The sequence below is a fragment of the Lepidochelys kempii genome, chromosome 1 (assembly GCF_965140265.1).
Source record: "Lepidochelys kempii isolate rLepKem1 chromosome 1, rLepKem1.hap2, whole genome shotgun sequence".
Taxonomy (NCBI): domain Eukaryota; kingdom Metazoa; phylum Chordata; order Testudines; family Cheloniidae; genus Lepidochelys; species Lepidochelys kempii.
This window is the reverse complement of record NC_133256.1, coordinates 157,870,690-157,896,381: the sequence shown is the minus strand read 5'-3', so window position 1 is coordinate 157,896,381 and position 25,692 is coordinate 157,870,690.

Here is a 25,692-nt window from a genome sequence, read left to right as displayed (position 1 = left end):
GCTTATACAAAACACCAGTATGGGAGAAAGGGTAAGGAGAAAAGACCATGACAACTTCCCTCATAGCTTTGAGTCCAGGGATTAGGATCTGCCACCTCTCAGTGCCCTAGCCACTGGGCTATGGAATATTCTGATGTGGGGTCTCTGTCTCTCATGTTGAAGCTTCTCCACTGTGGATAAATAAGTCATTGGGCCAGAGAAAGAGCAAGCATGACAATGGATCTGTAGCCTAGTGATTAGAGCTCTTCTGTGGGAATCCCAGGCCCCCAGCTCCAATTCATTTTTTTAAATGGATCCACAGTGGAATAGCCTCAGCAGGAGAGAATGAGGGACCCTACATCACAGTGTTCCATAGCCCAGTGGCTAGGGTACTCACCTGAGAGGTGGCAGATCCCTGTTTAAATTCCTTCCCCCCTCAGGTGGAGGAGGCACTTGAACTGGGGGTCTCCCCCATCCCAGGTGAGTATCCTAACCAGAGCTAAAAATTATGAGGGAGCTGCTTCTCCCCTTCCCACATCCTCCCCTCAGGCTTCTTGGTAAAACAGTGTGGGTGCCTGATGCCAAGAGAGGGTTTGCCGCTAAGAACCCCAGGCAGAGGGAGGTACCTCCCTACAGCCCAGATTTGTGTGTCTGTGAGAGAGGAGGGGCTTAGCACACATCCTGAGATTGGCATCTCCCATTGGCTAATTTAGGCAAGGATCTGCACGGAGTGCTGGCTTTTGTGAAGCTCCGTTCTAAAGGTACCTATCTCTCCCCATTTGTTGTACAGGGAGCCCTGATGCCAAACTCGCTCTGGGAATCCCAGTGATTTTTCTAGGTGCCTAAGCGTTACGAGTGGTGATACTGAGGGTCACCACGCCTAAGTTTCTTTGTGACTCTAGCCCTTGTGTGTTCAAATGTCTTGTTTGTTTAATGTAGTACATGGTATAATTTAGTCTGCAAATTAACACCATACATTCTACTAAGGAACATTGAGCCAGCCAGAGTGACCAGGGGTGATGGAGTTACAGCATAAATCATGTAGAGAAGTTCCCAGAGCTGGTTCAATCCTACAAATCCATGAATCCCTAGGGCAGCACCAAGTAGAATCAAGAAGATCACCCCTTTGGGCATCAATGAAGTGTTCAAGAGCATGGTGTGCTGGGTTATCTTTATCCAACATGGCCAAAGCGCGTGCAATGCCACTTTTGGATACAATGAGCGACTGAAGGAAGATCAGATCTTTGCAAGACTGTGACATTTTTTTCACAAAGTCAGACCACTTTATCCTCAGGATTTGGTATTGACGGAGCATATGGAATGCCTCTAGCTGCTCCAAGTCTGCCTGTAAGAGGGTCCAGGTTTCTGACCCTAGCAACACAGGTTGTAGCAATATGTTTATGAAAGTTGTGGTTTGGAGATGGTCCCTCATAAGGGACAGCGTTGTGAGTGTGGGAATTTGGAGATGTATTGGGAACCGCCCATGGCTGTGTGCAGAAGCTCACTACAGAAGCTCTCCAGTTTGTTATTTATTGAACCCCAAGATCATTACACAGGTAATACAGTTTTGTTAGATCCTGAACTTTATCTCGGAGCAAAGATGTGTTTGCACCCATACGTGAGACCTGGACTTCATCAAATCAGTCTTGCTGCCTCCAGAATGAAGAGTGTCCAATTTGCTACAACTGTTTGAACTCTGCTTGCAACCTAGGCAGATGAATGTAACACTCTCCATTGAGCTCAATCCCAACTCCAGCAGGGGTTCTGGTGGCCCAGCCTTGAGGCTCTGGACCTTGGTCTTTTCCATGAGATATTCAATCCTATATTGCAGGCAGTGTCTTGGAGAGACTTCTCCACAAGCAAGGTGAATTCATCAGCATAGTCTTGTTCAGTAAACACTGCTTGACCAATCTTGATTCCAACATGTGGAGCAGCAAGTCCTAAAATCCAGTTGATAGCTCAAGAGAATAGTGCTGGGGATGAGACTGCATCTCTGCCCCATACACCTGAGGTTGTGCAGAAACACTGAAAGTCATGAACCAACATGCACTCTCACACCAGTACAAGTGTGAAGATCATACACCACATTTAGCAAAACGTTTGGAACAACAACCCCTTTCAGTGCAAGACAAAGTGCAGACCTGTCAACCAAATCAAAAGTCTCTCTGACATTGATGTATGAAGCAGGTGGTTAAATTCTCAGTGCTGCTCAGCCAGAAACTGGAGGGTAAGGACAGTATCCATTGTTGACCACCTTGTCATACAGAACAATCAGATTTCACTGCAATGTCTGTTAAGGACCAGCTGCATCCAACAAGCTGAACGTGAGCAAACACCTTTCCAGGGACAAATAATCAGATACGCCCATGATCTCTCACTGAGTGTGGCAACTCTTTGCCATTGTACAGGGACACTATGATGCCATATTTCCATTCTGCTGGTACTCTGCCTGATACCCACACTATTAAGAACAGTTGATGCAGGCTGATGCTCATTGGTTTCAAGGCATCTTTGAGCAGCTCAGGGCCGGCAGCACGTCCATTCCATAGCTTTTGAATGGCTGTTTGTACTTCCTTGAGTGACGGATGATCAGCATTCACCCCTCGATCTGCAACTATGCTGGTTGCCAGGTCAGATAGCTCTGGACAGTCATCAGCAGGTTTATGGTTCAGCATGCTTTCATAATGCATTTTTCATATATCGTGGATGCCATCCATGGTTGAGCAGGGGGAGTTATCTGGTTTCATAATGAGGATGTTAGAAAGCTGTTTATGGCTGCCAGCCAGGCGTATGATGGCTCTGTAGACAAGATTCAGATTGTTGTTGTTTAGGCCATCCTCTGCTTTGCTGGCCAGGGAGTTGACGGATCATGTAGTCATGTTTTGCCAAAGCCTAATGCCTTTTAGCTATTTATGTCCTTGGACATCTCAGCTTGCATGGTTTTGCCTTTTTTGCTAATATATCAAAGGCCTCTTCAGAAAGCCAAAGTTTCTTGTGTTGCCCCCTGAAGCTGATCATCACATGCCACCATTGGAATATAGCGTATATACCACTCCAGGTGAGCTCCATGTTGTCCAAGAGACTACTGAGGCTATATGTGATCCTCAATGGCCTGTGTGTACTTCACCGCTTCAACAGGATCCTCAGACACTGGACATTGTATTGTTGGTAGATGTCTGGCTTGCAAGGAGGTGGAAGATGCAGTGAGAGAGCTGAGCAACTAGTCTATGGTCTGAGTTTGCTGGTGCTTCTATACTTCCAAAGACATGGTGAGATTTCAACACACTGCTAGTGCTCAGATTTCCATGCCATGACTGGCTGCAATTGAACTGGGTCTGAAGCTGTGATAGGTCCCTTTGGCTCAGGTTCCCCAAAGGACAAGACCACCCAGCTTTTGATGTGTGCCACTGAGGACTTTTCTGTTATTAAGGCACCTGATCCAGGAGCACCTGGATTTCAAACAGTGGACATGCCATGAAGGAATGAATAATGCTCCAACAGCAATAAAACCTTCAGATAACAAACAATACAATCTGTTTCTCAGACAAGCTGAATAAATGTTTTTAACCAGAAAGATGGAATTACTGCACCAGCTGACAGTAGAACAATGGAAGTGGCTACACTCTTCAAGTGATGTATTTGTTACTTAGCAACTGCACAGTAGTTAAGGCCCTTGGACTATTCTGTTCACATATTGAATAACGGAATTATTTTGAATGTAAACAGGCTTAGCGAGTCATTAAAGGAGAGAACTGATATCATTAACTGCACAGAGAATGTTTTCTTGGTGATCACTCTGACTAGTATCTGCTTTACAGATACTAAATTTTCTATCTTGGTAAATGAGTCACTGAGTAAACACACTAATGATTAAGAGATTGATTTTGAATACTATAATATTCTACATTCTCTTTATTTTTCAGCTGTGAAATCATTACACTTTAGATTAGTGAAAGTCAAGCTGCTTTTTAGGGCTTTCATTTGCTAGTCATTTAATCTACTAATAGTAAATTCAATATTTAAAGTTATTTAAACTAGTGGGATTTTAGGTAGCTGCTAGTATAGGAAGTCCTAGAACATCCCCATGTAACATATGCCAAGCAGACAGAGAAATGAAGAAAGAAGCGGACTGACCATGAGAGTTGTCCCAGACCAAGCCGTGTGCCGTGCCTCAGTTTCCCACATCATATAAATCAAACTCTGCCCAGGGCTTTGCCTCAGTCAATCCCTTATTCAGAGGACACTATTGATCACCAGCCACTAAATCAACATAAAGACATAATCCATGGCTTCTGTTTCTTTCTTACTGTAAGGGGACTGTTGACCTGTTACTAACATTCAAGGGGGTGTTTTGGTTGGCTAGCTCCCAGTCCTAAAAAGGGAAGGGTCTATGGGAAACCAGGACCCTGAGACTGATAGTCCCCAGGAACAATGGGGAGAGGCCAATGCTCCTGGTCAGCCTGAATGACAGGGTGGGCAGGCTAATCAGAAAGTCAGGAGGCCAGAGAGGTCCCGTCCTCCGTGTGAGCTGGATTTGCCTGGGTCAGACAGAGTGGGGCCGAGCTAAGGAGAAAGCAGGGGCCCAAGCTAAGCTGGGGAGCAGAGCTGTGCCAGATCCAGAGGGACCAGAAAAGCAGCCCAGAGAGAGCAGACCCTGTCCTGGGAGCAGAGCTGCAGCCCCAAAGCCAGAGGCACAGCCCAGAGAGAGCAGACTTGCAGCAACCAGAGCCAGAGGGGCCAAAGAAGCAGCCCAGGGAGCTGGAGGCAGAGCAGCAGCACAGAGACAGAGTGGTGCAGCTGGGGCTGGAGCAATCTGGAGCTGAGTGCCGTGAGCAGCTGGGGAGACTGAGGGGGACCCTGGGCAGCAGGCCCAGCACAGGGAGACGCCTCAGCCAAGGGAATCTGCAGGCCAGGCTTGGATCATAACCCCGACAGGGCGGGGTCGACACTGGGAAGAGGGGTTCTACCACTTAGAGCTGAGAGCGTGTGGCCACCGCCAGAGCAAGTGTCCAACCCACAGCATTCCTGCAGCACAGCTAGGGCTTGAGAAGGTCGGCCTGGGACTTACAAGGAACAGACTGTGAACTGCCCTGACGTTCCAGAGACACTGTTTGTGATGTTCCCTGCCACAGAGCGGATTGATGATGTGTTTCCTTTAACCTTTCCCATTTTTCCTTATTCTTTTTAAAATTAATTGTGATTAAATAACTTGCATTTGCTTTAACTTGTATGTAATGGTCAGTGGGTCAGAGAAGTGCCCAGTGCAGAGAGAGTACCCCGGAGTGGGGACACCGTAGCCCCTGTCCTAGGTGATAACAGCAGGGTTGGGGGTTGAGCCCCTCAGGAATCCTGGGCCCAGCCTTGTTGGGGTTACGAGGACTCTGCCAGACAGGAGAGTGGAAGGGGAGTCCTCAAGGGAAGGGAGGCCACTGGGTAAAGGAAGTGGGAGTGAGGACTCAGATCCTTTCCCTAGCCCACTTCACCGGGGTAGTGCAGAAGCCAGGAAAGTTCCCCACAATAGCGGGACTATTCCCCCGCTTACATAATTGGTGTCACGAACAGGATCCTATCCACAGGGTCTACCCCATTGGTTTACTGGTTGAGTTCTGGTAGCACTGTCCAGGTCTGGTCAAGAACCCTACCATGGCTGGAATTGAAGAACTACAGGCCCAGTTTGCTGAATTTCAGCGCAGGTTGTCAGACCAAGCTGAGGCATTACAACAAGCTAGAACAGAACAGAGAGAAGCCTTAACACTGACTAAGGCGGTAATAGACCAACAGGCAGCAGAAGCTAAGAAACCCCCTACTATTTATGTCCCACAGGAGCAGAAGGTCACGGAGTTTGCTGGCTTCCCGACTAGACCAGGAGACATTACGGTAGAGGATTGGGTCAAGTCTGTGAAGGTGGTTCTGCATGTGCTAAAAGTATTGAAGAAGATCATGTGGACTTCATACAGGAGCACCTCAAGGGCCAGGCCAAGGCCACAGTAAAGTTCATGGCAATGGGAGACAAGAAAGATGTGGAAAAGGTGTTTGAACTCCTCCTGGAAGTGTATGGAGATAAGGTACGTATTGGAACCTGACTAAAGGAGTTCTTTGAGCGAAAGCAGGAGCCCGGTGAAACTATCCGGGCATATGCATATGACCTCCAGTGGAGCGGCAAGACCCTCAACAAGTTCCAGACCCAGATACGGTTCTGAAAGAGCAGTTAGTGCTGGGGCTCCAGGATGATTCCCTCTGCCGCAAAATGAAAAGGAGGTTTAAGGAAGAGCCTAGTAAGAAGTTTCATGAACTCATGCAGGCTGCCATTATGTGGTCAGAAGAAGAGGAAGTTCCTGTGACAAAGACAACCAAGCCTAACCCACATACACGAAATGGGGGCCTTGTGAATGCAGCTGCTCGGAAAAAGGCCCTGCCCAAAACACAGTTAGAAAGTTTAAGTGAGGCTGTCCAAAAACTGGTGGTCCAACAGGAGTGATAAAAGTGATGACTGAGTTAATGAAAGAAAAAAATCCCATTAGTATGTCAAAGTATCCAAGGGCATTGGGATCCCGAAGAGCCCCACTAAAGGATAAGCTGGGAAGGTACATCTGTTACACTTGTGAAAAGCCAGGGCATACTAGCCAGGAATGTCCACTGAGAAGGAGAACAGAGTCCCAGGCACTGAAAAACAATGGGGCACCAGGAGCGAGTGGTCCATCTACAGTAGAAGGGCAAGCAGTGGCAGAAGGATTCCTAGGTCTCTCCTTGGTGGAAAATCACTCTGCATACAGTGTTGAAAGGAAGGTGGGCAATACCAGCACATCTAGTGACTTCTGTAAGCGAGCATTTGGAAACTGTCTAACTGCTGAAGTATGTATAGCAGGAGTGAAGACCAGATGTTTGTTAGATACTGGCTCAGAAGTCACCACCATTACTGAGTCGCATTTTCAAAAATATTTGAAAGACAAGGAATTGACCATGCACAGCACACAGTTTGTACTTCTAACAGCAGTTAATGGACTGGCAATCCCAGTGGTGGGATGCCTCGAAGCAGACAGACTACATGGGCCAGACACTGCCAGAGAAATGCATCTTCATCCTGAAAGACAAAGACTCTGAAGGGAGCCATATGGGAGAAGGAGTTCCAGGAATTCTAGGGATGAACATCATTAGTGAGCTGAAGGAGCTACCATTGCCAGAAGAAGGAACCAGGAGGATGAACCGTCATGGGCACTCTAAGAAGAATGCTGTACTGAGTAGAGTACTGGCTCGAGCACACAGACAAAACCATTCATTGGGCCCTGCGGGGCAGATTGGAAACGTTAAAGTGGGCAGAAAACAGAAGACTGTTATTCCTCCTCGGAGAGGGAAGATCCTTGACAAACGCTGCTGTGTATCGGAAAATACCAATAGATATTGAGTTTTTGTAGAGCTTACATCTGGGGTAAACCTACCTAATGGACTTCAGTCAGCCAATGTACTGACTAGTGCCATCAAAGAAAGAGTACCAGTGCGTCTTCTAAACTCAAGAGTGAAGGCTATGGAGTTACAGCCTGAGGAGGTGATCCCTCAGGTGAAGGTAACATTTGGGGAGAGGGGAGAACAAGTTACCTTTCCTCAGGAAAGATGTGGCGGGAGACTGCCAGTTCCAGTTCAAGTGGCATGCCAAGGGCTCATTCCTGCACAGGTGGCTAACTTAAGGGTGTTGCCAGAGAAGCATCAAGAAGCCTTTTCAAAGGATGAGGTGACCAATTTCAATGACTGGGTCAAAGATGTTGTCAAGGTTCCTTCCCCACTCTGAACTCTAGGGTACAGATGTGGGAACCTGCATAAAAACCCCCTAAGCTTATTTTTATCAGCTTAGGTTAAAACTTCCCCAAGGTACAAACTATTTTACCTTTTGTCCTTGGACTTTATTGCTGCCACCACCAAGCGTCTAGCAAATATATAACAGGGAAAGAGCCCGCTTGGAAACATCATTCCCCCCAAAATCCTCCCAAACCCTACACCCCCTTTCCTGGGGAAGGCTTGATAAAAATCCTCACCAATTTGCATAGGTGAACACAGACCCAAACCCTTGAATCTTAAGAACAATGAAAAAAGCAATCAGGTTCTTAAAAGAATAATTTTAATAGAAGAAAAAGTAAAAGAATCGCCTCTGTAAAATCAGGATGGTAAATACCTTACAGGGTAATCAGATTCAAAACATAGAGAATCCCTCTAGGCAAAACTGTAAGTTACAAAAAGAGGAATATACATTCCATTCAGCACAGCTTATTTTATCAGCCATTTAAACAAAACAGAATCTAACGCATATCTAGCTAGATTACTTACTAAGTTCTAAGATGCCATTCCTTTTCTGTTCCCGGCAAAAGTTCTCTCTGTCTATGTGGTGCTTTTGTTTCTCCCCCCTCCAGCTTTGAAAGTATCTTATCTCCTCATTGGTCATTTTGGTCAGATGCCAGTGAGGTTATCCAAGCTTCTTAACCCTTTACAGGTGAAAGGGTTTTTCCTCTGGCAGGGAGGGATTTTAAAGGTGTTTACCCTTCCCTTTATATTTATGACAGGTGTCCATGACAGACCAAAGACAGCCAGCAAAGTTGCTCTCAGTACAACTAAAGACACAGCCCAAAGTAGGAAAGGGACTTATGATCGCAAGTCCAGTGGGGCTCTCATCAGACCTGGTGACTGTGTACCAGTTCGTAGCCACAGACGCCAGAGACGTAATAAAATACAGGACAAATGGGAGCCAAATACCCACACTGTGGTCACCCACAACAATCCCGAACTGCCACTGTACGCTATCCAGCCTGAACAAGGAGGTCCTGAGAGAGTAGTACATAGGGACCAGCTAAAGCATTGGACTTTTAGTCTTACCAGGGCTCCTAGGAGGCATAGAGCAGCATTTCCAGAGGAGACTAAAACCAATGAGGTAAACCCAAACCCTAACGGGAATGGCCAGATCCCTCAAACTCACCCAGTTTTACCCGAGAACAGGGAAATAGAAAATATGAGTAACAAACCACCAGTTTTAAGAAGGTCCCAGAGGGCTAATAAGGGTATACTTCCTCTTAGACTTAGAGATGATTATGTTATTGGTTCTATGAAGTGTTTTGATGAATACTGTTATGTATAGTATGAAGAAGTAGATGTGAAATGTTAAATATGTTAAATGTTCTTTTGATAATTGTTAATGGGTTTTTGATATGATACTATGTGGGTATATGTTGTTACTATGGGGCCCGGATGTACTGGTGTGAATATTGTTGCTGTGGCAGAATTGTAGCAAGGGGGAATGTAAGGGGACTGTTGCCCCCTTACTAACATTCAGTTGGGGTGTTTTGGTTGGCTAGCTCCCAGTACTAAAAGGGGAAGGGTCTATGGGAAACCAGGACCCTGAGACTGATAGTCCCCAGGAACAATGGGGAGAGGCCAATGCTCCTGGTCAGCCTGAATGACAGGGTGGGCAGGCTAACCAGAAAGTCAGGAGGCCAGGGAGGTCCCGTCCTCCATGTGAGCTGGATTTGCCTGGGTCAGACAGAGTGGGGCCGAGCTAAGGAGAAAGCAGGGGCCCAAGCTAAGCTGGGGAGCAGAGCTGTGCCAGATCCAGAGGGACCAGAAAAGCAGTCCAGAGAGAGCAGACCCTGTCCTGGGAGCAGAGCTGCAGCCCCAAAGCCAGAGGCACAGCCCAGAGAGAGCAGACTTGCCCTGGGAGCAGAGCTGCAGCAACCAGAGCCAGAGGGGCCAGAGAAGCAGCCCAGGAAGCAGGTCAGTGCTGGGAGCAGAGTCACAGAAGCAGCCCAGGGAGCTGGAGGCAGAGCAGCAGCAGTGCAGAGACAGAGTGCCGCAGCTGGGGCTGGAGCAGTCTGGAGCTGGGTGCCGTGAGCAGCTGGGGAAACTGAGGGGGACCCTGCGCAGCGGGCCCAGCACAGGAAGACGCCTCAGCCAAGAGGCTCTGCAGGCCAGGCTTGGATTGTAACCCCGACAGGGCGGGGGTGACACTGGGAAGAAGGGTCCTACCACCTAGAGCCTGAGAGCGTGTGGCCACCACCAGAGCAAGTGTCCAACCCACAGCATCCCTACTACACAGCCAGGGCCTGAGAAGGCGACCTGGGACTTGCAAGGAACGGACTGTGACCTGCCCTGACATTGCAGAGACACTGTTTGTGATGTTCCCTGCCACAGAGCGGAGTAATGTTTTTCTTTCAACCTTTCCCATTTTTCCTTATTCTTTTTAAAATTAATTTTTTGTGACAGGTTTCCATCGGTCCACTGAGCCCCGAGGGGGCGATGGAGAGCTATGGTCCCACGGGCAGGCCTTAGGCACACCTTTTGGGCGCTGGGGAATTAGCAGAAAAGGTGTGCCGGCCGGAGTCCGCAGCGCGCCCCTCAAGCACCGGGGAGCGCTGGCACGAGTCGGCAGCGCGCCCCTCAGGCAGGGGAGTGCCAGCATGAGTCTGTAGCGCGCCCCTCAGGCACGTTGGCCAGGGTAGGGGAACGGAGGCCCACCCGACTCCACTGCCTTCCAGCCCAGGGCCCTGACAGTGGCGGGAGGCGAAGGTCCCGCTGCTGGGTCAGCGGGGGACCATCCGCTCCCCGCTGACCAAATACACCCACCACACAGTGCAGTTCTGCCCCTGGGCTACTTCCTACCTGGTCGCTCAAGCAGGCCTCTCCGGTCGCTCCAGCTCGTCTGGGTATTCAGCTGCTGGCAGCTCCAGCTCCTTCTCTGTGTCCCTCTCCACCTCTCTGTGTCGGGCTCACGCTAGCCCGGGTTACAGCCTGGCCCCTCCAGGTCCTCTGGGTACTCAGCGACTGGCAGTCCTGGTCGCCACAGGCCTTCCTCCCGGTCCTAATTCCTCCTGGCCCAGGGCCTCCCCTGGGTCAGCCGCCGGGTCTGGAGGGAGCAGCCAGCAGCCTGTGTCTCCCTCCCTCCCTGGTGCTCTCCTCACTGGGCAAAGGGCCCCACCCTTTGTACTTCCTGTCCCCCCCTTCCCTTCCGGGGATTGGCGTAAGCTTGGTCTGGCCCCGCCCACTCAGGCTGAGAGGGTGGCTCTTTACCTTCTGGTTTGGAGGGAAGCCACCTTGGCTCCCTACATACCCCACCCCTCAAATCCAGTTCCCGACCTTCGGAGCTGGCATCCCCACCCTCTCTGAGGAGGGATAGGAAATCTGCATTGGTGTTGTCCCGTCCCGCCCAATGGTGAATCGTGAAGGCATAGGGCTGCAGAGCTAGATACCACCGCATCAACCTGGCATTATTGTCCTTCATCTTATTAAGCCACTTCAGGGGTGCATGGTCCGTAACCAGTATAAAGGGGGCACCGAGGATATAATAGCAGAGGGCATCAACCGCCCACTTAACTGCTAGGGCCTCTTTCTCCACAATGGAGTAGTTCCGTTCTCTGGGGAACAGCTTCCGACTGAGGTAAACAATAGGTGGTCGGGGAGGAACACCCTCCTGTGAGAGGACTGCCCCAAGCCCTACACCTGAGGCATCAGTCTGAACAATGAAGTCACAATGAAAGTCAGGGCTGAAGAGTACTGGATCGCTACACAGCCATTCTTTGATAGTTCGAAAGGCCGTCTCGCACTCATCAGACCAATGCATCCGGCGGGGGCTGTCCTTGGTCAGGAGCTCCGTTAGCGGGGCTGTAACGCTTGTGAAGTGGGGGACAAACTGCCGGTAATAACCAGCTAAGCCCAAGAATTGGCGCACCTGCCTCTTCGTGGTCGGCACCGGATATTCCTGGAGTGCTTGGATTTTCCCGATGAGGGGGCGGACCTGTCCCCGGCCCAAGGTGTACCCCAGGTAAGTGGTTTCCTCCCACCCGATTCGGCATTTTTTTGGATTGGCCGTAAGCCCGGCTGCGCAGAGGTCCCAGAGGACCGCCGCTACTTGGTTAAGATGTTCCTCCCAGTTATTGCCATAGATGACCACATCGTCCATGTAGGCCGCAGCATACTTCGTGTGTGGTTGTAACACCCGGTCCATCAAATGCTGGAAGGTTGCCGGGGCCCCATGGAGGCTGAAAGGCATCAGGGTGAAATGGTACAACCTGAAGGGGTGGCAAACGCTGTCTTCTCCTTGGACCTGGGATCCAAGGGGATCTGCCAGTACCCCTTTGTGAGATCTAACATGGTGATATAACAGGGCTCCCCAAGCCGGTCGAGGAGCTCATCGACGCAGGGCATCGGATAGGCATCAAATTTTGAAATGGCATTTACCCTCCGGAAGTCGATGCAAAACCGCCGGCTCCCATCCGGCTTTGGTACGAGGACGACAGGGCTCCGCCACTCTCTCTGGGAGCGCTCAATAACACCCAGATCCAACATCACCTGGACTTCCTCCTCTATGGCCTCCCGCATTCGCCTAGGCAATGGCCGGGTTGTCTCTTGGACCACCACCCCGGGTTCAGTCTGGATCACATGGTAGGTGAGCATAGTCTGCCCGGGTTTCACAGTGAATGTCTTGGGGAATGCCCTTACTAAGCAGGGTGCCTGTTCTTGCTGCTTGACTGTGAGCGTCTCTGCTAGCTGGAGCTCACCATTATCTGACTCCTCTGGTGGTTGGGGCCCCAGGTCCCGTTCGGGGGGGTACGGGGCAACTAGTAGTCCTTCCCGGTCCTGCCAGGGTTTTAAGAGGTTTATATGATAAATCTGTTTTTCCTTACGGCGACCAGGTTGCCGAATTTCATAGGTGACAGGCCCTACCTGGCGGAGGACCTCATACGGACCCTGCCAGCGAACGAAAAGCTTTGATTCCTCTGAGGGGAGCAGGAGTACTTGGTCTCCTGGCACAAAAGATCGAGCCTGGGCGCCCTGACTGTAGTGCTGCTCCTGGGCTCTTTGGGCTGTGTTTAAGTTCTCCCTCGCAAGCTCGCCTGCCCCTGCAGTTGTAAGACGTATTGTAAGAGACCCTGTGTTGCGGACGGGTTGTGTTCCCAAGTCTCCCTCAAGAGGTCCAACAGCCCACGGGGTCGCCGCCCATAGAGGCGCTCGAAGGGGGAGAACTTCGTGGATGCCTGTGGGACTTCTCGAATTGCCAGTAGTAAAGGAGGGAGCAGCTGGTCCCACTGGCGGAGGTCCTGGGTGTGGAAACGCCGCAACATTCCCTGCAGGGTCCGGTTAAACTGTTCGACCAATCCGTCTGGGGATGGTAGACCGAGGTCTGCAATTTCTTAATCCCCAATAGGGCACATACCTGACGGAACAGCTTAGAAGTGAAGTTGGTCCCTTGATCAGTGAGCATCTCCTGTGGGAGGCCCACCCTTGCGAAGATCTTCATGAGCTCTGCAGTGATAGTGCGGGCGGTGATGCTTCTTAAGGGGACGGCCTCGGGGAAGTGGGTGGCGTAGTCCATCAGGACAAAGATGTATTGATGGCCTGCCTTACTTTTTGGAAAAGGCCCGACCAGGTCCATTGCTACCCGCTCAAATGGTACACCTACAACTGGTAAAGGGACCAGGGGGACCTTCCGTACCCCTGCCGGGGCTGCATGTTGGCCGTCTGGGCATGACACACAGTAATCCTTCACCTCACGGTGAACGCCGGGCCAGAAGAACCTGGCCAGGACCCTAGCCGCAGTTTTTTCCTGCCCTAGATGGCCTGCAGCCGGGATGTCATGTGCAAGCTTCAGGACAGCCCGACAATGAATGCAGAGGACCACGAGTTGGGTCCGGACCTCTTGGGTCTGGGGGGTCTCGATCCAGGCAGTAGAGCCGCTCGTGATTGAGTTCAAACCTAGGCCATTGGGTGGTGCGCCAGGCCTCCACGACCTCACCATCCACCCGGGCCAGCTGCTCATAGGCAAACCGGAGTGTAGGGTCCTCCCTTTGATCTCAGCTAAAGTCCAGCCGTTTCCCAGCCCTCCTGCCCAGGGGTGGGACCTGGGTCGGCTCCAGGGTCGGACCTCAAGTCGGGGCCTGTCTTCGTCTCAGGTGGAGCTCCCTGGAACGCCTCTTCGGTGGGTAGGGATTGGAGCACCTCGACGAAGTCTGGCCAGTCGCAGCCCAGAATCACTGGATAGGCGAGGGATGATGCCACTGCCTCGTTCATTAACTGAGTTGCTCCGTTCGCCGTGATGGGGACCTGAACCATGGGGTACGATTTTACGTCTCCGTGGATGCACTGAATCCGCACTTCCCCAATGGTCCACTCGGTGTCCGAGAAGAGCGCCTGGTGTACAAGGGTCTGCCCACAGCCCGAATCAACTAGACCAACCACGTGGATCCCGGCGACTTCCATGGGAGCTGTCAGTTTGGCCACAGAGGGCGGACGGGCCTGTAGCTCCCCAGTGCACACCAGGCCAAAGTTGCAGTCCATCGCAGGACAGCCCCGTTGAAGATGACTGTACTCGCCACATCGAAAGCAAGGTCCTACCTCTGGGCGCCCCAGCCGCGTGGGTGCACCGGTGGGGCTGCAGGGTTGGCTGGGGCCCAGTGGTCGGGTTAAGCGTCCAGGGGTGGAGCACGGTGTGGACTCGGGGCGTCGGGAAAATCGGCCCTGCTGCCATCTGGTCGTTGGGTACGGGGTGGTGCGCTGGTTTCGGAGGTGGGCCTCCCCCCTTTCAAGTTTCTGTGCATTGGGTCCAGGGTTTGGGGGGCAGGCAACTGGTCCTATCGGGGCCTCTGCCTCTAGAAAGGCCTCCATAAGCACGACGGCCATGCTCAGACTTTGTGGCTGATGCTGCAACACCCAAGCCCTCCCCTGGGCCGGGAAGAAGAGCACAAATTGTTCGAGGATGACCTGTTCAGTCACCTCAGCCACTGTTCAATGCTCGGGTTGTAGCCATTGGCTACCTGCATCTTTCAATTCCTGGGCCACAGCCCGGGGTCTGGCGCCTGGTGGGTAGACCTTTTCCCAAAAATGTCACCAAAATGTCTCCGGGGTAATGTCGAAGGCATCCAAGGTAGCCGTTTTCACTCGAGCATAAATGCAGGCCTCATCATCTGGGAGCCCACGGTAAGCCTTCTGGGCTCATCATCTGGGAGCCCACAGGTAAGCCCTGTCAGATATGGGGCGAGGAGCGTTGCCCATTGGTCAGGTGCCCAACCGGCCACTGAGGCAACCCACTTGAAGGTCACCAGATAGGCTTCTGGGTCATCCTCAGGCCCCATCTTGGCCAGACGGATCGGTGGGGCGGGAGGGGTTGGGGTGGCTGCCCGCTCCGGTTGAGCCCCACCACGGCCCAGCCACAGGGTTGCAAGCTGCTGAAAGCATTGGGTTTGTTGTTCATGGTGCTGGGCCCCCAGGGTTTGAAGCAACTGCTGCTGGTGGGCACCCAGCTTCTGTACAAGTTGGTGCTGCTGCTGTTGCTGGCTCTCAGCCAGGAACTTGATAAGCCTTTCCATCTCCATCTTTCAAGTAGGGGGGCTTCAGAGGCCCCCTCGCGCTAACCCCTTTCTGCAGGGATAGGGATTGCCTGCCCGCATTCTCCACCACTTGTGACAGGTTTCCATCAGTCCACTGAGCCCCTAGGGGAAGATGGAGACCTATGGTCCCACGGGCAGGCCTTAGGCACACCTTTCGGGCGCTGGGGAATTAGCGGAAAAGTGCGCTGGCACGAGTTGGCAGCGCGCCCCTCAGGCAGGGGAGCACCAGCATGAGTCTGTAGCGCGCCCCTCAGGCACGTTGGCCGGGGTAGGGGAACGCAGGCCCACCCAACTCCACTGCCTTTCAGTCCAGGGCCCTGACAGTGGCGGGAGGCGAAGGTCCCGCTGCTGGGTCAGCGGGGGACCATCCGCGCCCTGCTGACCAAATACACCCACCACACTGTGCAGTTCTGCCCCTGGGCTACTTCCTACCTGGTCACTCCAGCGGGCCTCTCCGGTCCCTCCAACTCATCAGGGTATTCAGCTGCTGGCAGCTCCAGCTCCCTCTCTGTGTCGGGCTCACGCTAGCCCGGGTTACAGCCTGGCCCCTCCAGGTTCTCCGGGTACTCAGCGGCTGGCAGTCCTGGTCGCCACAGGCCTTCCTCCCAGTCCTGGTTCCTCCTGGCCCAGGGCCTCCCCTGGGTCGGCAGCAGGATCTGGAGGGAGCAGCCAGCAGCCTGTGTCTGTCTGTTGGATCATATTAAAGAAATTCTGTATTAAAATCACAAATGAGTTTGATTCCCCATAGTTTAAATTCCAGGGTATTACTAATTAAGAGGTTTCTTGGTTTTTGGTACTGTTTCTCTCCCTCTATGTGTGAAACTTGCAAGCTGCTAATTGTGTTAGTACATTTCTAAGACAGAGTCTGTTCTCAAAGCAATTCTTTGTAATAACAACTACTCACACAGAGAGAGACTCAAAGCAATACTCTGTAACAACAGAAACAGCACCCAGAGACTCCCCGCCCTTTTGTCGTATTCATCTCGCTTTGTTAACAATTGTGATTAACATAGAGATAGAGGATGTATGTGGATGGATGCTTGATGTGGATAATAACTGAATGATCAGGGAGGTGCCAGCCTAAGAATCCAGTGTCCATCGGCTGAAGAAGGTGTCAAGTGGAAATAACCAGAGGACCCCCAGAGGGCAGACTGGAATCCACCCAACAGCCTCAAGAACGAGAGAACCAAAGAACAAGATAACATCTAGCAGCACGGAGCCATCAGGAATGTGCTATCTGCCGATTGATTCAGCAACAGCATGATGAAGCAATTCCCATAGACTGGCATAGGAAGAAATTCCTATAAAAATGGACTCTAGAAAGTGAGAGCTTTGGGGGTCTGATTCTGCAAACCAACTTCCAGGAGCATCAGATGTGCATCTGACGAGGCCCTGCTCCCTCCTCATGTCCAGGCCACCTGCCCAGTGGCTTCGCATGAGCAACTCTAAGGCTGGTAACTATGATAACAACCTTGCAGAACCTGTGTGTGTGTATGAATGAATGTGTGAATAAATATGAAATTGAATGAAATGTTATAGCTATAACTAACTGCTTACTATGATTCTTTCTGTAGTCACAATAAATGTGGTATTTTGTCTTTTCCCCTTTAATAAGATCCTGCTGGTTTTTATTTTATTAGTATAACATGTCTCCCTCCGTGGTGCTGCCCTCACTGGGCAAAGGGCCCCGCCCTTTGTACTTCCTGTCCCCCCCCCTTCCGGGGGATTGGCGTAAGCTTGGTCTGGCCCCACCCACTCAAGCTGAGAGGGTGGCTCTTTACCCTCTGGTTCGGAGGGAAGCCACCCTGGCTCCCTACATTGTTGATTAAATAACTTGCATTTCCTTTAACTTGTATGTAATGGTCAGTGGGTCAGAGAAGTGCCCAGTGCAGAGAGAGTACCCCGGAGTGGGGACACCCTAGCCCCTGTCCTAGGTGACCACAGCAGGGTTGGGGGTTGAGCCCCCAGGAATCCTGGGCCCAGCCCTGTTGGGGTTACGAGGACTCTGCCAGACAGGAGAGTGGAAGGGGAGTCCTCAAGGGAAGGGAGGCCACTGGGTAAAGGAAGTGGGAGCGAGGACTCAGATCCTTTCGCTAGCCCACTTCACCGGGGTAGTGCAGAAGCCAGGAAACTTCCCCACAATAGCGGGACTATTCCCCCGCTTACATTACCAGTCTTATTCTTCTCCTTCCCCCTTTCTCATCAGTAAATAGCCAGCAGCCCCTCTTGCCTCACAAACTCAGCAGCTCTGGTCTTTGCTCATACTAGCTTTCAGTCTCTAATCGAGCTAATCTTTCTTGGCGAGCTAGATTCCCCAGAGGGGGGCAAGTAACTTTCTCTTTACCAGCACACTCTTGTTCCTCTTCAGCCAGGCTCAGACTGTCGGCCTCTGTGTTCAAGGATAGACACCAGCGCCCTTCCTGGAGCTTACTGACAGGAGTTTCCAACTGTCTTCCTTCCCCCAGGGTGGGATAAGGTTGCCAATTTTCTAATTGCAGAAAACCAAACACCCTTGTCCTGTCCTCGGACCCTGCCCTGCGGCCCTGCCTCTTCCACAGGTCCTGCCCTGCCCTCCCCTGCAGCCCCACCTCTTCCACAGCCCCTGCCCCCGCTCACTCCATCCCCCCTCCCTCCATTGCTCACTCTCCCCCTCGCTCACTTTCACTGCAAGGCCCAAGCAGGCACCAGGAGAAGGCCAGGAGCTGTGACAGTTTGAATGTGGGAGATGGAATATGTGATTCAAATACCCTTCACCTCACCAGGGAGAGATTCTAAACACTGTTGTAAAATCAATTGCCCCCCAAAAGAGTCCCACGCACTCACACTGAGCGAGACTAAAGAGACTATTACAGGAGCTTGATTTTTCTTGCCTTCACTCAACCGTCCTGGTAGGGGATCCAGTAGTGCTGCAGCCACTGACTGACTCCTTCCCTGCCTGACGACGACCTGTATAGCAGGAGGGAAAAGTTATGCTGTTCCGTGTTTAATGACTAGTTAAATTGTTTAAATGTAACGTATGCTTTGATAGACAATATATGCAATGTGGACAAATTAATATTATGGGAATCTTAATGTTAACATTTCCTGACCCTTGTTTAAATATATAAGCTTAATATTGCATTGATGTTAATTCATTATAGCTCCTTAATGTTAAGGTGAGGTTGCATAAAATGTAATTTGTGCTACAGAAACTGACCTCTCCCTATTTTACCATCCAGCTAACCAATAGGTTTTCTAGTGTTCTTCGTTTCAAGTTTTTTCACCTGTTCTGAGTCCCAGATTTGTTCCAAAACAGGTTGAGAGAGAATATGTTAGAATGTCACACACAGCGTGACCACCTGTCCTTCGTTCGGTGCCCAATGTTCCACATTATACATCAAATCGATAAATAGTGTCTTGTACACACCAATAATCATGCAAAGGATTGTATGCGGTAATACAATGTGTTATTTGTATACGAGTGTGTGTCACAAATAAAACATTATGGAGGTGCCCTTAAAAATAAACTCTCTCCTATAATTTCCAAGTTGTCCTTTATTTGAAGCAAAGGGTCTGTATATAGATGTGAGGGAGATTACCAGGGACTAGCTCTTCTGTTTCAAGAACATCAGTCCTAGTGAAAACGTGCATTCCCTGTTGCCAGACCCCTTTTGTGCTGCCTGTGGTGTTGGCACCATCAGACCATATGACCCACTTACTTTTTGCAGACTCTGGCAGGCACCCACCAGTGCGAAGTGCCAGGCTTTGTGCACAGCGATATCTGGCTGCTGGCATGACTCCTGATATGCCCCACTGACTGGGTGGGTTGCAGTGCCCACCTCAGTGGCGGAGGCCAGAGTAGCCCCAGTGCACTGCCCCTGGATGCACTGACAGAGACATGCCCAAAACCACATTAACCTCCATGCACCTCCTGCAGGGAGGGACTGGCCTGCGCAGCCGCCTAGGTGAGCAGCTGCTGTGTCCCACTTGCTGGGAGGGGGTGTGGGTGGGTGTGTCTACACAGCAATTATAGCTGGCTGCCCCCTGTCTGGGGTTCACTGTGGGGCTGCGTTTGGACTAGCTGAACCCCAGGTCCCCAAGGTGGGAGGGACTCAGAAAGCCCAATGTCTACACAGTACCGTTACAGCCCCAGTCCACTGAGCCAGGCCAGCAGGGTGTTTAATTGCAGTGTAGACATACCCCTGAGAGTTCAGAGGGGCTGAAGTGGAGGCTCCCAGGTAGGAGCTACCAGAGAAAGGAGCCACAAATTTGGAGGCTCCTCAACCTCACCGCTCCTCCCCAAGTAGCTGCTGGCTGCTTCTGGGGAGCAGGGCCACCTAGCTGGGGCAGCTGCTAGGAAGAGCAGGAGGGTGCTGAGGGGCAGGGGGTTGGGGTACAGAAGTAGATATAGGCTGGGGGGCTCTGGGGTGGGGCCAGAAATGAGGAGTACAGGGTGTGGGTGAGGGCTCCAGCTGGGGGTGCAGGGTCTGGGATAGGGCCACGGATGAGGGGTTTGGGATGCAGAAGGGGCTCCAGGATGGGGCAGAGGGTTTTGGAGTGTAAGAGAATGCTCTGAGCTGAGGTGCAGGAGGGGGTGAAGGTTCCAGGCTGGGGATGCAGGCTCTGGGGTGGGGCTAGAAATGAGGGGTTCAGGAAGGGGCTCTGGGCTGAGGCTGCAGGGTGGGGCCAGGGATGAGGGATTTGGAGTGTAGGAGGGGGCTCAGAATGCAAGAGGGGCCTCAGGGCTGGGGCAGGGGTGCAGGCTCCAGGCAGCTCTGGCTGATGAGGTTCACAGGGACTCCAGGAAACACCGACCTGAAGCAGCTCCTTAGCAGCCGCACTAGTGCGGCCTCAGCATTTCCCGGGGATGGAGGAAGTCTACACAGCTCCCGGGAAGCAGCAGCATATCCCGATGGCTCCTAGGTGGAGGGACAGCCAGGGGGGCTCCACACACTGCCCCCACCCACCCATAGGTGCCATCCTGAGCACTGGCTGAGCAGCTCCCATTGGCCATGGCCACAGTACCACAGATTCACACCTGCATCCCTTGCAATAGGAGCTGCAGCACCTGCAGGCGGGGACAACACACAGAGCCCCTCTAGTTGCCCCTCCACCTAAGAGCTGGAGGGACATGCGCTGCCGCTTCCGGGAGCCAACCGGTGTCAACTGCTGTGGCCAACCACACTTTTAACATCCCAGGCAGAGCCACCAGGGTCCCTTTTTGACCACATATTCCAGTCAAAAACTGGAAGCCCTTATTGTGAACCCTAGTCCTCCTTCAGGGTTTGTTCTCCCCAGAGAGGCCTATTTTTCCCCTCTTGTGGTTCCTCATTCCTACAGCAGCCACAGAACTTACCTGGAGAGAGCTCCTCTTTCCCTCAGGCAACTTCCTTGTTATACTCTCTAGCAGCCTCCTTCTACCACAGCTACTCCATTGCTAATCAGCTAGAGGGACACCACCTGGAACCTGATTGCTCCCTATGTGTAGCCACATGGTCATTATGAACCAGTTAGGCCCCAATTCTCCTGAAGGTCACGAAGAACATTGCAGGGCCAGCCATGCTCATGCTGAAGGCCAGTACTCTTCCAAAAACCATGCTCCAGCTCAGTAAATCCCTAGCAATTAGAGCCAGGAGCCAGTCATCCAGTCTCATAGGGTATGTCTACACTGAAACATAAGCCCGGGGTTAGGACTTGAGTTAGCAGGCCCTGGGTTTGTTAACCTAGGGTTTGAGTGTCTACACTCATTTGTAAGCCAAGATTAGGAATTGTTGAACTATGGGTCCCAACCTGGGGCTCCAGCATCTATGCTGAATTATGCAGGCCTGAGTTCAACCACCCATAACCCAGACTTCCTAGCACTCTCCCAAAATTTGGCTGCTCTATCCCTTTGATCATGGTGCAGTGTGGAAAATCTTGACTGTCCAGAGGACCAAGAAAGTCAGATCATGGAATTGTGGAATACTTTTCGCAGACCCCCCAGATCTCGAGTAGAGTGGAACTGAGTCTACACTGCAAAGCAATTGGGCTTGAACCCTGGTTTCCAGCTTAACTCAGGCTCCTCCCCTCCTCCCCAGTGGAGTTCTAGGATCCAAGTCTGAGCCCTGGGTTAGCATGATGTATGTAGACAGGAGAGGGGTTAGGCTTGAGTCTGAGTTCTAACCCTGGGCTTACAATGCAGTGCAGACATACCCTTAGGGTTCTGTTCCCAGCTCTGCCACTGACTTTGTTCTGTGACCTGGGCAAGTCACTTAAGCTGTCTCACTTTACCTATCTGTAAAATGGGTTGATAATGCTTTCCTGCCTCAAATATATGTTTGTGAAGTACATAGAGTTTGAGACAGAACAAAGCTTTAGACACGTACAGCTATCTTTAACCACTGAAATAAATGGCTTCATTTTCAAAGGTCATGAGTAGCTGCAATTGCCAGAGACATCAATGGGCTCTCTGAAAGGCGGGCTGGCTCTCTGCACAGAGGTGAGTTTCATATTAGAACTTCAGAGAGATGTTGCAATTCTGCCCCCCTCTCTAAGTTTTGGTGTAAGTCTAACACTATGTCCACAGGCCTTAGTCTCTATACTATGCATGTATCCTTCACCTCATCAATTCACCACCCTAATTGATCCAATTTTTATTCCATCACATTAAACACCAGACAAAGTCCCTCACATTTACCATCAAAGTCTCCCAGTTATGCATGGTTATTTAATCTTGGGGCACCTTATCAGTTTAGTTTATTTGTAGAACTATGGAAGCCAGTTGGGAACGAAAATGGCAGAAAACTGGACTTTGGTCTGAATTTGTGTAAGGGGATTTCCCCCTTCCCCCTCCCGGCCCATTAAATTATTGGCAATAGAAATTCCCTGGCTAATGGGAATTCCATGGCTATTTCTTAGTTCACTGCACTGAATATGGACCCTAAGTAACAAAAGGGTTTATTACAAAAATGCATCTGGATGTTTACACAACTTTACTTCCACCTCAGACACTGCTGTTGTACTACTTTATGTAAGATTAGAGGATGGTATTTTTCTGCTGGATAATTTTCTGAAGTTAGATTGATTACTAAAAAAAAAATCTAATAATATTTTAGGGAGCACAGTAGCAATCAGATGTTTTCACTCATATCTGTAAACTCTCTGGGGCAGGGACTATCTGTTATCTGTACAGTGATAGAAATAACACTCCTACAGCACTTTCGAGCAGCCACTGCAGTGGAGGTGGGCAAGATTTGCCTCTAATTAACCCACACCAGGGGACAAGTCAATCCCTGAATGCTGCAGCACAGGGATTGTGCAAGATTCCTCATTGCCTACACCATCACCTAATACAGTAGCGGTAGAACTTCCCTCGCCCAGTGCACTATGGGTTGCCTTCACCTCAGAACTGAAGGGCCAGTGTACAGCATATTTCACTTCCAGCCCCTGTGCAGGATGAGTGAGTGACTGGAGTTGGGTGAAGTTGCAGCTAGAGGAGAAAGGAAAAGGCTTGGAAGGAGAAGGATCAGAAATGGGAGGTAGAAGACTGGAGCAGCATATGGGGCTAGAAGAGTCAACTGGGAGGCCGTTTGGATCAGGTGAGAAATATAGCTCAGAGGCCAGAGGGGATTCAGGTGGAGCAGAAATTGTATTGAGGTGATCGTGTGGAGGCAGGCTGGAACCTAGAGTCCATTGAATTGGGATGATGGTGGACTGGGAGCATTAGAGGAAAGAGAGGCCCGAAAGGGAGCTAGACAGGACACTGGGCTGCTGTTTGGTAGGAGAAAGGGTAGTGAGACGGGGGGAAAAAATCAAGGAGCCTTGGGAGGAGCTAGGAGGTAGCACTGTAGCAAGAGGACCAGACTAGACTGGGCAGCCTGGGATGGAATATAGGGGCAGCTGCCCAAAGGTGTGTTGCAACTCTTTAGTTTGGCAGTGCCAGAGGGTGACAGTCCCAAACTCTTCAGAGAACATGTGGCCTCATTTTGGCAAGAATGAAATTAAGTGCTCAAATCAGGTTTTTAAAGCCGTTCAGGTGACCTTTAAGATGGCTTTATTTACTATTTGCATTAGTAAAACAATTGGTTTTGAAGTCATCTAGTCACACTGGTACAAATGCCCTGTTTAGATGCACTTAAACCAGTTTACTCCTTGCTTAAATTGGTACAACTTGCTTCAAGAAATTACCAAATTAACCCTCCTTTAAATCAAATTACCTTAAACTAGTTTTAGTCTATCTAGAGCACGTCCAGCTATTAGTGTCACCTTAATGTGATAGAACAAGGCTAAATGGCCAACATGAGCAATGGGGAATAAAAGAAAACTTTTAAAACACTAGGGGGCGCTTTTAGATAAGGAATCAAACATACGTGATTGACTGAACCTAACACTCTTCTTTTAAAAAGTGACAATGTGGTAGAGCAGGGGTCTCAAACTCAGTTTACCTTAGGGCCAGTGCCAGTCCTCTTCCAAGGAGGCCAATAATGTCACTGAAGATGGTGTTCAAAAAAGAAAACATTTATATTGTATTTTTTATTTCGAATTTCTTAGAAATAATAAAACTGTCATACGACTTTATACAATTCTTCGCCTGCCAGAGAGTTTTTAGTGTTTGCCAGACACCTGGCAACGCTTCAGTTCTGTCAGTTTGTTGATGTTTGGCCTCAGTGACTGAGAAGTTGAAACCTTCAGGATTGCAGCAAGGTGGGCATCAGATAGTTGTGTTCGGTATTTTGCCTTGTTTATATTATATTCATTGTGGAAAAAAGTGATGCTGCCTCCATGGCTGACTCTGCCCAGCAACTAATGATGCTGTGTCCATGGCTGATTCTGCCCGGCAATTAGTGATGGTATCTCTGTCCCTCTTGCTTCCCTCTGCGGGGGGGAGGGAGGGGTGGCGCCTGTAGCAGACATTGCTGGCAGCGTGTCTGCATGTGTCTCTCTTCTGCGGGCAGCAGTGGGGAAGTTCTTGGGCCACATATGGCCTGCTGGCTGGGACTTTGAGACCCCTGTAGTAATCAACTCATTTGTAGGAAGAATTAATGGGCTTGCAGTTGCATCATGAAGTTTGTGGGGAAGGGGGAGGAGGGTCCAGGTTTTTTTAGCTCTTTTATGAATGTTTCATATGATCAGTGCCTGGGACTGCTCACACAGTTCAGTCACTCATGTAGGTATTTGCAAGATTGGACTTTTAGCATGACGTTGGACCCACCTACACCAAAACTTCTTTGCCCCCAAATGCCTATAAATTCTTGTTCTATTCCCAAGCAGAGCTTTTGCCTGCCTAAAATAAATAGGAGTCAGAGCTAATAATACTAAGCAGTCCCATAGCACTTTGCATCCATAGATTTCATTCATAGATATTGTGCTCTTCAGAAAGTTGAGTAAGCGTTATTCCTGTTTGAAATAACAAAAGAAATTGAGCTAACTCAATATTAGCCATTCTAATGTCAATTTAAGAGCACTCAGAGAATTGCCAGATCTAGAACCTGGTAAGTGTCATATCCATCCTTTTTTCCCCAATCCGATTTGACTACTCCAGCTGTCCTAAAAAAATTCAGCACCCAGATCATCTGTGATCAAGACCCACAGAAACCATCAATGTCTACAGTTCTTTTCTAATCAACACTCAAGAGAGCAAACTTTACAGAAGGCGATGTAGAACAAGACGACTCAAGAATTCCAGACCAACCACAGCCAGCTGTTGCGACTAACGGACCGCCAGATGACCAAGTTATGCATTCAGATTGTGTAATTAGAAAACAGTATGATTCACAGATGCTTAAAGACTGATACATACTGAACTTTAAAGATGGCATGGTCATATAAATATTGTATGTAGGAATGTAGAACTTAAAGGGACAGATGTAATGGAATGCTAACCTGTATCATACTCACCCTTTCTTGTCAACTGTTGGGAATAGGCCACATCCACCCTGTTTGAATTGACCTCGTTACCACTGACCCCCTACTTAGAAAGGCAACTCCCATCTTTTCATGTGCTGTGATATATATAGCTGCCTACTGTATTTTTCACTCCATGCATCTGATGAAGTGGGTTATAGCCCACGAAAGCTTATGCCCAAGTAAATTTGTTAGTCTCTAAGGTGCCACAAGGACTCCTCCTCGTTTTTGCTGATACAGACTAACACGGCTACTCTTCTGGAACCTGTATCGTACTGTTCAGCCACAAGGTGGCACACTGTATAAAATACCTTATTTAAGCTCACAAGTCATACCTGGCAGAGCATTAAAGTGTCTGATGATGAACACATCTGGTGTGTATAAGCAAGCTCTGACCAGTCCATATATGGTACAAAAGGACATGACAGTGGTAGCACTAGTTTTAATAACCAATTTAGTTAAATCAGTGGAATTTTTTGTATGTAGTATAGTTCCC